This window comes from Ahaetulla prasina, chromosome 2, assembly GCF_028640845.1.
Source record: "Ahaetulla prasina isolate Xishuangbanna chromosome 2, ASM2864084v1, whole genome shotgun sequence".
In the NCBI taxonomy this organism is placed as follows: Eukaryota; Metazoa; Chordata; class Lepidosauria; order Squamata; family Colubridae; genus Ahaetulla; species Ahaetulla prasina.
Genome location: NC_080540.1, coordinates 203,248,473 through 203,263,176, shown reverse-complemented (window position 1 = coordinate 203,263,176; position 14,704 = coordinate 203,248,473).

Here is a 14,704-nt window from a genome sequence, read left to right as displayed (position 1 = left end):
GCCTGTTTTGAAACAAGTCTTTCGTTTCATTGAGTCCCATTGAACTTGGATTGTGAGAGGGCAAATAAGGCTGTGGAGGGAAACAAGAAGGCAATAAGAGATACGTGCAGGAAGGTCTGGTGACATTTTCATGTACAACTATTAATTATTGAGAAAGGAAGAAAAATGTGTGGACAATGGGAGGGCAAGGAGATTTATTCAAAGTAGTTCATTTATAGTTGGAATAGCAAAAGAGTGAGTCCCATTTATGGATTTTGCTTAAATGTAGCTTCCTGGAATGTTTCTACAATAGAACTTTAGCTCCATAACCTTACGCATTTGCTATTTTTTCTTCTCTTGCTTCCATCACCAAGGAGCTTATTCGATTCTTTACTAAGGCCATCACATCCGGCTTGCAGATAACACTAGCTGGTGGCAAAGAGTGAAGAAAATAGATGGTAGTTCTTTACCAAAAGTCTTAAATGAGATGGCAGTGGCTGCCTTTCCCTCCAGGGTTCCTCCTCCAGCTTTGTCCTTTACAAGGCTGTTGGGATATATATTTTTTAAATCATTGCTTTGGGCAGATAATTTATCGTTGGAGAGCTTCTTTTGAAGATGTTTTTGACTGTTAGCAGCTCAGAGCCTTCAGAATTGATTGATTGGTTGATTATGTGCCATCAAATTGTTTTCAGTTCTCTTGTCTCCATGACAATGCATCCATCACCTGTTCTTTTAGGTCTTCCAATAGTGTACTTATCATAACTATAACTTAGGCCATCTACCTTGCTGTTGGTCATCCTTGTCTTTTTTTTTTGGTTTTTTTTTTGTTTACATTTATACCCCGCTCTTCTCCGAAGACTCAGGGCGGCTTACAGTGTATAAGGCAATAGTCTCATTCTATTTGTATATAATACAAGATATTGTATATCTTCTCTGTCCTTCCACTTTTGCCAGCATTAGAGCTTTCTGCAGAGAGTTAAATCATCACATAATGTATCTGAAATAGGATAAAATGAGTCTGGTCATTTGCGCCTCTGATGAGCTTTCTGGATTGATCTGTAAGATGATCCATCAGTTTGTTTCTTGACTGTCCACCATATTCTCAAGAGTCTTTTCCAGTACCAGAGTTGAAAGGTTTAAAATTTTAAAGGTGAACCTCTTCCTATCTGCTTTAAGAATGGGTGACCTACTAAAAAAGGAAATAAAGGCAAAACAAAAATAACCAGTAACTCTCCATGACAATGGAGAAATTCTTTTTTTCTGTGAGGAGAAAATCCTGAAGTAAAGTCCACTGCAACTTTACTTGGAAGTTTTTCCCTCAACTGAGGTTTATTTTTTTTCTTCAATATATGCAGAATTTGTTGGCTCAGACTGTTTTCATAAACAATCTCATCTTCCTTATGCATTTTAATTTAATTCTTATCATAAATTTTTAACATATGCATCCTTTCAAATATATCTAAAAGAACTCATTTGCATTATACAAACAATTATTCTTTTTTTATTTCTTTAAAACAAAGATATAAATTTAGAAGATATCAAAATCACTCAAGTTAGACTATTAATTCTCAGTGTAACATAAATAAAATATTGATCATAACAGAGAAAATGTATTAAGTTATTTGACAAAGACTATAAATCTTTTAGCTTAAGATCAAAATCTCCATTGTATTATTATTTATAAATACTTAAAAAGTGGGGCGGGGGGGGGGAAGAAAGGAAAAAGAAATTCCTAAAAATAGTTTAGATAAGTATTTGATTTCTGACTTCTGCATTATAACTTGTTTAGGGTATTTAAAAAAACCATACTCTAAGTATATTTGCTTTGCAGTGTGCTAAGTAGACATAATTTTTTAAAAATAAAATGTAGGAATGTGTGCACAGAGGAAGCTGAAAAACAAGCAAGCTATGTGGAGGTAGTGGAATAAAGCTGAGAGTGAGAATCTTCTCTTTTTTGCAACTGTGATGCTAAAGACAAACTAACCTTAGGAAAAGTCCCATTGAGCTTAGTAAGACTTAATGTTGAGCACTTATCTATAGTATTGTGCTCTTGATCTTAACCTGATCTAGCCAACTTATAGTGTTAAAAGTTGGCATATAGCTGTCAAGCCTGAATTCGATTGGGGTGTGGGATTGTTTGTATTCTTGGGTATTCTGACATGAATTCAGTTTGACACAGTTTGGAGCTGAAGGAGGAGGGAGCATTCAGTCAAAACATCATAGCTAGTTGATGAGTCAGGCACATTCCAACGGCTGGCTGACTGGAGGAGGAGGAGAGAAGTCGCCAAGCAACCAGCTCCCATCTTGGTTGGACAATGTGACAGTTTGTTTTAGAAACTTGAGAAACTGAAACTTATATTGGGGTGAAAAGCACGGGAACTTCAGTACTGGCTTTTCACCAGTAGCACCAAGATGGTGTATCTAAATAAATTTGTTCTTTGAGGAAAAGCAATGCCTTGGAGTTTGATTTGTAATGGGTGCATTACGTGGACCCTGACAATAGCCTTTCTTGAGTATTAATATACATTATCTATCTAATCCCGGATAGTGATAGCAGAATGATGATAGAGAAATAAGTATCACTACGCAAATTATCACTGTCTAAAGATCATGAATATGTATTAGTCTTCTGTAGCTTGGGCAAGCACTGTAGGTACTAAATGATGGCCTAGATAGCCCTTTGGCCAGATCCAGCAGATCTCCTCATGTTCAATAAAGTGAAAATACAGCCTAATTATTTACAGCATATTTGCATTTCCAACATGGAAGCCCACTGTGGTAGAGATAGATAGATAGATAGATAGATAGATAGATAGATAGATAGATAGATAGATAGATAGATAGATAGATAGAGATAGATAATCTTCAACCAAATTATCTCATTTTTTAAACTAATAAAATAAGTTGTGCTCATGTATGACTTTCCTTCCTTCCTTCCTTCCTTCTGTAGGAATTTAGCACCCACCCCCCTCCTAGAAGAATGAAATATTCTAGGAAATATTTTAAAAAGCAGAATATTATACCTTCCTGGATGAGAAATGGAGAAACATATTTTAAAGACAAAGGAGCTCCCTGCAACTTCCTGACTCCCCCCCACCTTTGTCAATGGGCCATTAAAAGCCTCAGCTAAGCTCACTCATTCTCCCCACCTTTGTCAATGGGCAATTAAGGCTTCAACCAAGCTCACTCAATCCCCCCATGATTTGCAACACAATACAACTGAAACTCACCACATGGCAAGGCTCAAGCAAGCTTGAGAGACAGCCAGCAAGGCTAGCTAAGACTCCCACCCCCTGGGAGTCTGACAACCAATCAGGATACTCTTCCTGTGCCCCAGAAAGGTCAAAGCTCAGGAAAGCATAAAGCCAGGGAGCACACAGGATCTCAGCCCTTTTCTGTTCAGGAACTCAAGCCATGTGATCCTGACCACCATTAAACCATCTTTCCAAGCAGCCTCCATGTTTCCAGTGTCTTTGTCCCCACTTGGAACTGAACCCAGATGGATATTTCTTCCAACAATTGGCACCCACAGATGGGACTCAAGCTAACCTAACCAATGGACCTGGCCCAGGTAAGCCTCCCTTGCTAGCAACAGACCCATTGAGTCTGTGGGTAAGTTTTCCTGGACCTTGGCCATTTGGAACTAGGTTTTAAAGGGGTTTTGAGTGTTGAGCTCAAAGACTGCTTGGAAAGAAGGTGAGTACCTCTAAATTTTAATTTTAAGCATGGAAAAGCATGGGAAATATGTGTATGCCTGCATGTGTGTGAATGAGAGAGCCCTTCTCCCAATCATAGCTGGATCTTGCATCCTCTGTGCATTTCCTAACCGCAGAAAGACCAAAAGTCTGGAGAGCATGGGGGTTTTGCCAGAGCACAGGACCTTCTGTTAGGGAAGGAAGAAGTGTGTGTGTGGGATTCCACCTGAGGAAACAGTCTGATTCCACCTCTTTGAGCAACCTCTAGCCGCACCTCTGCCTACTGCTAGCTCCACCGAGCCATGACCGGTAGGCTAGAGAAAGCAAGGGGGGGAAGCCAAATGTGGAACTTTGTGTTTTCGAGGAACGGAAGCCGAGTGAAAGGAAAAGAAGTGTGAAGGGGGGAAAAGAAATATATAGGAACTATTGGTGTATCTAAAAAAGAAAGCAAAGCCTAAAGTGGAGCATGTGGAGTGAGAGGAGGTGCTCGTACCTGCTGTAGGGGCAGCAAGGTCCTCCGGGATCACTATTTTTTTTTATTGGTGATCTTCAAATAAGAGTTCCCTTAAGGAAGGGGCCCATACTTCGACAGAAGGGAGTCGGAGTCCTTCGCGGATACTTTTTTTCCCGAAACTGCGGGAGTGCCCGGCTATGACAAAGTGAGCCTCACATTCCGAGGATCATGGGAAGCGTAAGCACGAGGGTAGAGGGAAATCCCTGAGAGACATGCTTGGGGCCTGGGATGCCAGGCAGGCTTACAAGAGAAAAAAAAGGAAAGAGCCTTTTTCCTGTCTTTGTCCGGCCAACAAAATAGTAAAAGGACTTTTCATCCTATTTCTGTTTTTCTCCTCTCTTTATCTTAAAGTAACAACTCAAGTTTATAAGGAAACATTTTAAGTTCACTTACAAGAGAAAAAAATTCAGTCTTGCATTTACTGTATATTTAAATGATTTTACCTGTTCATCCTCTTCCTGAAGTATGTGAAGTTTTTTCTTTCTCATCAGTTGTGTCTCCATTTTGTTGAAACAGCATTATCTTTTAGTAACTGCAAAATTGATGTGTTGTTTCTTTTCAAACTCTGCCTGCAAGATATCTACCCCCCTTTAATCCTGTTACAATGCCTTTCCTGAGAAGATTACCCACAAAAGTGGGAGGAGATCCTGTTCTAATGTCTTTCAGCCCTGAAAAGATGACTCTGCAACTGTGGAAGCAGAGCACATGGTTCCAGATGCTGCCTCCAGAGGAGACCTTCCATTTGTTGGAGTCAGGAATTGAGTTTGAATCCAGGCCCCACTGAAAGTCATCACAGCAACCAGATTGGAGCAGACCTTTCCAAACCTGACTGACCAACAAGCATGCCACCCAAAAGATATGAAAGAAAGGACCCTGAGATGTATAAGTAAAGACTAAAAGACTCTTTTCAATTCCCAGAAGACAACTGGAAAGACTATGGGGAAGGGTGGAAATTCATTGTAAGGTTTTCTGTCTTGTCTCATTTACATTGTAATCAGTCTAAAGTACTCATGTAAGGATTGTATTTGAGTGGCTACCACAGCAAGTTCTGAACACGTTAGATTTTTGTCTGGTGGGAGGGAAATATGTCCAAAATGTTTGTATTGCCTGTATTGTAAAAGTAGCTGCATACACAGGCACACACAGAGAGACACACCATTCAGAATTAGACTGAAACTATTCCCTTCACTTACCTCCACACAAGACTTCTAGGTTGATTTTTGCTCTGTGGCACTAAAAGCCCAAGGAGTCAGATCTCCCTGCTAATTCCATGGGGGAGGGGCATTCCCCTCAGGCAATTCCTCTCTTGAAGAGATAGCAGAAAAAGTGATATCCAAAACCCAAGCCCTGACTATGACTCACAAATGATGCTCCCCAGTTGCCCAGTAAAGCAAGATATGTTGCACTGGTGGTCTCATGAGTAGAAGTCCCAGGGCTCATTGTGTGTAAATTTAAAAAAAAAAAAAAAGAAAGGACCCTGAGATGTACAAGTAAAGACTAAAAGACTCTTTTCAATTCCCAGAAGACAGCTGGAAAGACTATGGGGGAGGATGGAAATTCATTGTAAGGTTTTCTTTCTTGTCTCATTTACATTGTAATCAGTCTAAAGTACTCATGTAAGGATTGTATTTGAGTGGCTACCACAGCAAGTTCTGAACACCTTAGATTTATGTCTGGTGGGAGGGAAATCTGTCCAAAATGTTTGTATTACCTGTATTGTAAAAGTAGCTGCATACACAGGCACACACAGAGAGACACACCATTCAGAATTAGACTGAAACTATTCCCTTCACTTACCTCCACACAAGACTTCAAGGTTGATTTTGCTCTGTGGCACTAAAAGCCCAAGGAGTCAGATCTCCCTGCTAATTCCATGGGGGAGGGGCATCCCTCTCAGGCAATTCCTCTCTTGAAGAGATAGCAGAAAAAGTGATATCTAACAGCTGAAATTAATTGGCATAGAAAATTGGATACTGTAAAATTCTTACCAGAACTTTTCCCTGGCTGCTAGACCTTCATGGTTGAAAGCTTTTGGGAGCCACTGAAGGAATCTTTTTCTGTTGTCTCTATCAATGGCTTCCTTTGCATCAGGAAAATTAAAAGCACCCACTGATTTGATCAATTTTAATTTTTGCCAGAGCACAGGACCTTCTGTTAGGGAAGGAAGAAGTGTGTGTGGGATTCCACCTGAGGAAACAGTCTGATTCCACCTCTTTGAGCAACCTCTAGCCGCACCTCTACCTACTGCTAGCTCCACCGAGCCATGACCGGTAGGATAGAGAAAGCAAGGGGGGGAAGCCAAATGTGGAACTTTGTGTTTTCAAGGAACGGAAGCCGAGTGAAAGGAAAAGAAGTGTGAAGGGGAAAAAAAAAAAGAAATATATAGGAACTATCGGTGTATCTAAAAAGGAAAGCAAAGCCTAAAGTGGAGCATGTGGAGTGAGAGGAGGTGCTCGTACCTGCTGTAGGGGCAGCAAGGTCCTCCGGGATCACTATTTTTTTTATTGGTGATCTTCAAATAAGAGTTCCCTTAAGGAAGGGGCCCATACTTCGACAGAAGGGAGTCGGAGTCCTTCGCGGATACCTTTTTTTCCGAAACTGCGGGAGTGCCCGGCTATGACAAAGTGAGCCTCACATTCCGAGGATCATGGGAAGCGTAAGCTCGAGGGTAGAGGGAAATCCCCTGAGAGACATGCTTGGGGCCTGGGACGCCAGGCAGGTGCCAGTGTTGACTGGCATGCGAGAATAGAAATTGAAGAAATTGTGTAATAAAGATGAGAATAGGAAACAAATTTGGCTAAATAAAGGTACTTAAAAGAAAAGGAAATATATAAATAGGAATGTTTGGGTTTTGTTTTGTTTTGTTTTGTTTGTCTCTTTCTCTGTCTTCTATGGAACCACGTGGTCTGTCTGTTAAGATTTGTGCCTTCCCTAATTTAACTGAGATTTATGGGAATGATCAGTGTGTGTGTAAATCTCAGAGTTTTGTTTTTCTCTTTGTCCTTGTTTTTTATGTGTGTATGTCTGTCTTTGTGGGCCCTTGAGGTAATTGTAACTGTAAAATGTATCTGATCTCTAGAGACAAGAATTTTAAATTGTTAGGGAAAAAGAAAAACAAAAGGTTGAAACAATGAAAATGGGGAAGAGAGAGAGAGAAAAAAAAGGAAAGAGCCTTTTTCCTGTCTTTGTCCGGCCAACAAAACAGTAAAAAGGACTTTTCATCCTATTTCTGTTTTTTTCTCTCCTCTTTATCTTAAAGTAACAACTCAAGTTTATAAGGAAACATTTTAAGTTCACTTACAAGAGAAAAAAAATATTCAGTCTTGCATTTACTGTGTGTTTAAATGATTTTACCTGTTCATCCTCTTCCTGAAGTATGTGAAGTTTTTCTTTCTCATCAGTTGTGTCTCCATTTTGTTGAAACTGCATTATCTTTTAGTAACTGCAATATTGATGTGTTGTTTCTTTTCAAACTCTGCCTGCAAGATATCTACCCCCCTTTAATCCTGTTACAATGCCTTTCCTGAGAAGATTACCCACAAAAGTGGGAGGAGATCCTGTTCTAATGTCTTTCAGCCCTGAAAAGATGACTCTGCAACTGTGGAAGCAGAGCACATGGTTCCAGATGCTGCCCCAGAGGAGACCTTCCATTTGTTGGAGCCAGGAATTGAGTTTGAATCCAGCCCCACTGAAAGTCATCACAGCAACCAGATTGGAGCAGACCTTTCCAAACCTGACTGACCAACAAGCATGCCACCCAAAAGATATGAAAGAAAGGACCCTGAGATGTATAAGTAAAGACTAAAAGACTCTTTTCAATTCCCAGAAGTCAACTGGAAAGACTATGGGGAGGTGGAAATTCATTGTAAGGTTTTCTGTCTTGTCTCATTTACATTGTAATCAGTCTAAAGTACTCATGTAAGGATTGTATTTGAGTGGCTACCACAGCAAGTTCTGAACACCTTAGATTTTTGTCTGGTGGAGGAAATTTGTCCAACATGTTTGTATTGCCTGTATTGTAAAGGTAGCTGCATACACAGGCACACACAGAGACCCCATTCAGAATTAGACTGAAACTATTCCCTTCACTTACCTCCACACAAGACTTCTAGGTTGATTTTTGCTCTGTGGCACTAAAAGCTTAAGGAGTCAGATCTCCCTGCTAATTCCATGGGGGAGGGGCATCCCTCTCAGGCAATTCCTCTCTTGAAGAGATAGCAGAAAAAGTGATATCCAAAACCCAAGCCCTGACTGACTCACAAATGATGCTGCCCAGTTGCCCAGTAAAGCAAGATATGTTGCACTGGTGGTCTCATGAGTAGAAGTCCCAGGGCTCATTGTGTGTAATTTAAAAAAAAAAAAGAAAGGAAAAAGCCTGGATTGCACACTGATTAACCTCAATTTGGACTGGAAAAAAATCTTGGATAGACTAAAGTAAGAGCTAGGGCAGGTTTAGTAACCAACCCTTGGAAATGGGCAGCCTGTAATTTAAAGGAAAGCCATGGCTGTGAAAATTTTGGGATGTGTGCTTGCTTGACCTGACTGGAAGCTCTCAGAAAGTGATATCTAACAGCTGAAATTAATTGGCATAGAAAATTGGATACTGTAAAATTCTTACCAGAACTTTTCCCCTGGCTGCTAGACCTTCATGGTTGAAAGCTTTTGGGAGCCACTGAAGGAATCTTTTTTTCTGTTGTCTCTATCAATGGCTTCCTTTGCATCAGGAAAATTAAAAGCACCCACTGATTTGATCAATTTTAATTTTTGCCAAGAGCATGTTTCAAAACTCACGTTTTGAAAAAAAAAAAAAGTAGGGATTGTAGGAACCCCTCTCCTAGAAGAATGAAATATTCTAGGAAATATTTTAAAAGCAGAATATTATACCTTCCTGGATGAGAAATGGAGAAACATATTTTAAAGACAAAGGAGCTCCTGCAACTTCCTGACTCCCCACCTTTGTCAATGGGCCATTAAAAGCCTCAGCTAAGCTCACTCATTCTCCCCACCTTTGTCAATGGGCAATTAAGGCTTCAACCAAGCTCACTCAATCCCCCCATGATTTGCAACACAATACAACTGAAACTCACCACATGGCAAGGCTCAAGCAAGCTTGAGAGACAGCCAGCAAGGCTAGCTAAGACTCCCACCCCCTGGGAGTCTGACAACCAATCAGGATACTCTTCCTGTGCCCCAGAAAGGTCAAAGCTCAGAAAAAGCATAAAGCCAGGGAGCACACAGGATCTCAGCCCTTTTTCTGTTCAGGAACTCAAGCCATGTGATCCTGACCACCATTAAACCATCTTTCCAAGCAGCCTCCATGTTTCCAGTGTCTTTGTCCCCACTTGGAACTGAACCCAGATGGATATTTCTTCCAACACTTCCTTCCTTCCTTCCTTCCTTCCTTCCTTCCTTCCTTCCTTCCTTCCTTCCTTCCTTCCTTTCTTCCTTCTTTCCTTCCTTCCTTCCTTTAATGTTTCTAGACCACCCATCACTCTCAAGGACTAAACTTGCCATTCTACTGTTATTTAAACATTTGTTTGTATGGTGGAAAGAGCAATCCACCCCATAAATTACAGGTCAGCCCTTTGAGGTAGTCCAGACATAAAACCAATTCCATGAGTACTAACATTACCTTTATTTGTAAGGATACAGTAACAGAATCTTGTAAGTCTGAAAGACTTATTTTTAAGACTTATAGTTCCCTTATTTTTTACTTTCCAGAGAACTAGGGAGGGTCCCTTCTGAGATGCTTTCTCCACCTCCAATTCCTTATGAGAGCTGAATTGTCTCTTGTCTGACAGTTGCCCTGGCTACAGCTCTTCCTCCTGTCACCCATGGTTATTCTCACAGTTCATTACCTGATGCAATCTTACTCAACTTTTCAGTCACTGGAGATCATCCCTGATAGTAGTGGGTTTCAATTTCGGCTGCTACCGGTTTGCTTGTGGACGCTCATGTGCATGTGTGACACTTCTGTGCATGCACAGAGACATCCGGGCAGGTGGGTGGAGCCTCCCGCCACTGCCGCTACCGATTCACCTGAGCCAGAGCAAACCGGTAGCAACCCACCACTGATCCCTGAACCCTAAACTTAATGACTGGATCTTACACAACAAGATCAGTTATTTAGTACTGTAGCCACTTAGCCACTGGGATTTGCAAACCACAGTTTCTGACCTAGGAGGACCTCGACAACTGAGATTGGTTAAAAGACAATGTTTAGGCAAACCACGTAAACCTGCTAAATAAAAGTATTCCTTGAAATGTAGCATAAAGATTGGCATTCTCTTCTATGAATAAGGTACTATAGGTGCTTAGGGAGGAATAATATTGTTTATGCTTTTCTCACCTCTGAACAATGACAGTTTGCTAAAAACTAAAAATAGACTGCTAGGCAACTGTTAAAAGTACAAGAGTCCAGTGTTTCAAAACTAGAAGTGGGAGGCACTGATTCTAAGAGTTGTTTGTTTTTTCCTCTCTAAAATTGTTTTTATTTGAAAATAGGACCAGATTTTTTCCTTTTTTATATATATAGCCCATCTGCTAAAATTTATATACTGCCATAGACTTTTAATGCTGTCCAAGCTGGCATTTTGTATTCTACATCGTCTTGACTGCCATTCTTAACATTAGAAATAATTATATATTATTGTACTTAAATTGTCACTTCCACAGCTACTTAAATTATTTATGGCTCAAAAGTTCCCACTGGAGTTAGTCTTGAAAGAAATGCTTATGCCATTGGCTAATTGTGGGTTGTTGTTTTTTTTAAATGTTCACTTTGCGTCTAGAACAACATGTATATGACATGTCTATGATTTTAATTTGATTGAATTAGGCTATTGCAGGGGTCTGCAAACTTGGCTCTTTTAAGATTTGTGGACTTCAACTCCCAGAGTTCCTCAGCCAGCTTTGCTGGCTGAGGAACTCTGGGAGTTGAAGTCCACAAGCTTTGCTGGCTGAGGAACTCTGGGAGTTGAAGTCCAAAAGTCTTAAAAGAGCCAAGTTTGCAGACCCCTGGGGTATTGCAATGTTTTATATGATAGCTCGTTAGTTATTTCTGCCTCCCCACCCCCTTTTTTTTTTGTCTTTTAGCTTTTACTGTGTTCAGTTCATTTGCTGAGAATGAAGATGCTCTTTTGCGACACTTGTTTCGTGGATATCAGAAATGGATTAGGCCAGTAAAACATGCTAATGATACTATAAAGGTATATTTTGGACTGAAGATCTCTCAGCTTGTAGATGTGGTAGGTAATCTTTAAACTATTTTTTTCTGACATTCAATGATAGGAGCGGTCACATTATTTCCCTTGATAAGGGATTTTCCTGTTCCTGTTTGTCTCTATCAGTCTTGTTAAAGGTTTTTAAAAAACATTTAACAGCAGCATTTCCCCCCCTATATTTAATTAGCAGGATGTGATAGGACTGGCTATTTTTTCAAATAGCCATCAGCCATGCTGGTGTCATGCCCCAGAGACTGACTCTGAGATGGAAGACGAACAGCTGACAGAGAGCGAGAGAGTGGCTCTGTTGGCTGTGGAGGAAACTGGGGAAGGGCAAAGTCAGGCTGGGCAGAGGAGGGGAGAGGTAGAACAAGGGAGAGGGGGTTCAGATGAAGACCAAGGCCCACCCCCTCCTCATCCTAGGGTACACAGGGAAGAACGGACAAGGGAGTAACATGGGTTGCACAGCTTATGAGGGAGGAAAGGGCCCCTGATTCCCTTCACAAGGCACACCTGGGGATGGAGTTTAAAGGAGAGGCAAATGGGAAGGGCAGTTCATCTCATATTAACTGCTTTATCTGAGTTCCTGGCATTCTCCCAACTGGTTTGATTTACTGCCGTGCTACTTCACTTCTGGAACCCCTTATCTTACTTGCCCTGCCGGATTAATTACCTTTTCTTGCCTTGTTGGATTTATCGTTGGAAGTTTCTGCTTATAACGAGTAGACTGGAGTATTTTCAGCCAAAGGTTGTTACAGGTTTGTGGGAGAGTTTTTCTCCAGACCGGAGAGTAAAAGGAATGTTGAGGGCAAAGTTGGAGCTAATAAAGGGACTCATACTTATCTGGCTGTGTTGCCTTTGTGCCATGCCCGAGGGTCATCTCAGCTGGTTAGGGATTATGGGAGTTCAATTCCAAGCTGAATAAAGCTGCAGAAGGAGAGCAAAACATACCTTTATTGCTTTATGGTAAGGGTCTCCAAATTGAGCAACTTTAAGACTTGTGGACTTCATCTCCCAGAATTGCCCAACCAGCATGCAGGGAGATGGTCTTAAGAGTGGCAGTTCAGGAATACAGATACAGTAACTGAAAGATACATGACTCTTAGGAAGCATAGCTGATGCTTAAGGAGTGCAAAATTTTTCATTCTTTTCTATTTATTGGTGTGTGCTTGCATAAAGTTTTGGGCCAGAATATATAGATTATAAACACACGTGGTGTGGGATAATAAAATACCTGGGGCTTTCAGCCATGCCATTCTATCCTTTGATCATTTCTTCCAATTGTTCTTTACAGGATAACCTGGAACCTTCAGGGTTCACCCTTTGTACATGCATGTGCTTGTGTGTGTACATCCGCTTGCAAAGGGTATAGAGACACATCCTCCTGACCTCATAGGCAATACAGATCTTTTATTATTACGCTTACAAATGCATTTTTTTAAAAAAAGTGATTATACTTGCAGCCCTGTAAAAAAAATTACACAGTTTGCTTTTGCAAAGATTTTATGAAGGTGTGTATTTTTATAGTTCGTCACAGTCAGCCAGGTGTTCAGATTGGATTTGGCATTTTTATCCACCTGAGTCCTTCCCAAGGTGATGGTGCATTGGCATAGTATACTGCATGTGTAAATCCAAGCAGTCTGTCTTTTTGTAATTATCAATACACAGATTTTTTTAATGCTGTCCAAAATGTTTTGGGTTTGGCACTCATGTGCTGATTACCACTGGGACTACCATGATTGGTTTATGTCATAATCTTACAGTTTCGATTTTCAGATCTTGATACTTTGTCATCTTCTGCAATTCTTTGTCTTCTATTCTACTATCCCCTGGTATTGTCACATCAATTACACACACTTTACAACCACAATTAAATTTGGCATATTATGAGCCAAGAGAATCAGTTTTTATTGAAATGTCCATGTTTTAACTAGCTCTTTTTCAACTCTATATTCCCACCAATTTTCCCTGACATACAGTATAATCATTTTTATATGGTTTGTATTTATCATTTTGATGACTGTGTTGTCATTGTTTATAATCAGTTTGTGTGACCTTCTTGCATGAATTGAGTATATGATCTATTGTGTCTTCCGCCTCTTTGCACACTCTGCAGTTAATCTTTGACAATATTTTCCAATTCTGACCTTGATTGCGTTAGTTCTAATAGCTTGCTCTTGAGCAGTGAAAATCAAGCCTTCAGTTTCTTTTTCTATTCTTCCAGTTGTCAGGCATTGCCAGGTTTTATCTTTATCTATTTTCCCCATGATCTTTTATAAAACTGATCATGTAATGCTTTTCTTTTCCAGCATTCTGTCCTTGTTTTTATTGCATAATTTAGATATTCATGTTTCATTTTCTGCACATTCAGTCAGTTTCAATATTTGACTGGCAGCAATGCTTGTTCTTGGCTGTTTTTACATAATCAACCCATGCATTATTTTCTTCTTCAAAAGTTTGTTAGACTTCAAGTATGCTTCTATTTCTGTGGAGCAGATATAATCTATCAATATAACTTCAGGATGTAATGCATAATGAATAGTCATTAGTTTTCTTGCTTTTTTTGATCCAAACTGTCCAGTATAACTTGTGTCCAATTAATAATTCCAATAGTGCATTGTATCACAGACAGTGCCCAGGTATTGATGGCTTTGATGGTGCTTTTATATAATTCAATTTTGTTTTAAGCATTTCCATCACTTTTTTGGGTGTATTCTTTAGTAAATACATTTTTAACTTGTCCAGGCTTGATGTTATTCAACTGGAAAATGCCCAGATACTTGTAGGCTTCAAACTTGATGGGTTGGCCAATTGGTATTTCAGTTCCATTATTATTTGTTCTATTCTGTTTTATTGATACTCTACCACATTTCTCTGGACTATATTCCATTGCTGTATTTTTGATAAAATTCCTACAGTATTTGTCAATGACTGTATTTTGATTTCTGACTTTGCATAAAACTTCAGCCATCCACATGGCAAAATGTCAGTTTTTATTAGCATTTTTTTGCTGTTTGCAATCAAGATACTTTTTTTTAACAAATCAAAAATTTCTTCATTGTTATGATCATAACAATAATAAAGGTGATAATGCCTCTCCTAATGTTGACCAGCCCATATTTTTCATTTCCAAACTCCAATTCTGTTTTCTACTGCTTCTATTTTCTATAAACATTCTAATGTTTTTATTCACACAGGTTGTTTCCAAACTTTTGTGCTAATGAATCAAACATCTTTTTACAATGAATCCAGACCATTTGCAAATCGGTTTTTCACCTTGTGAGATTTTTCCA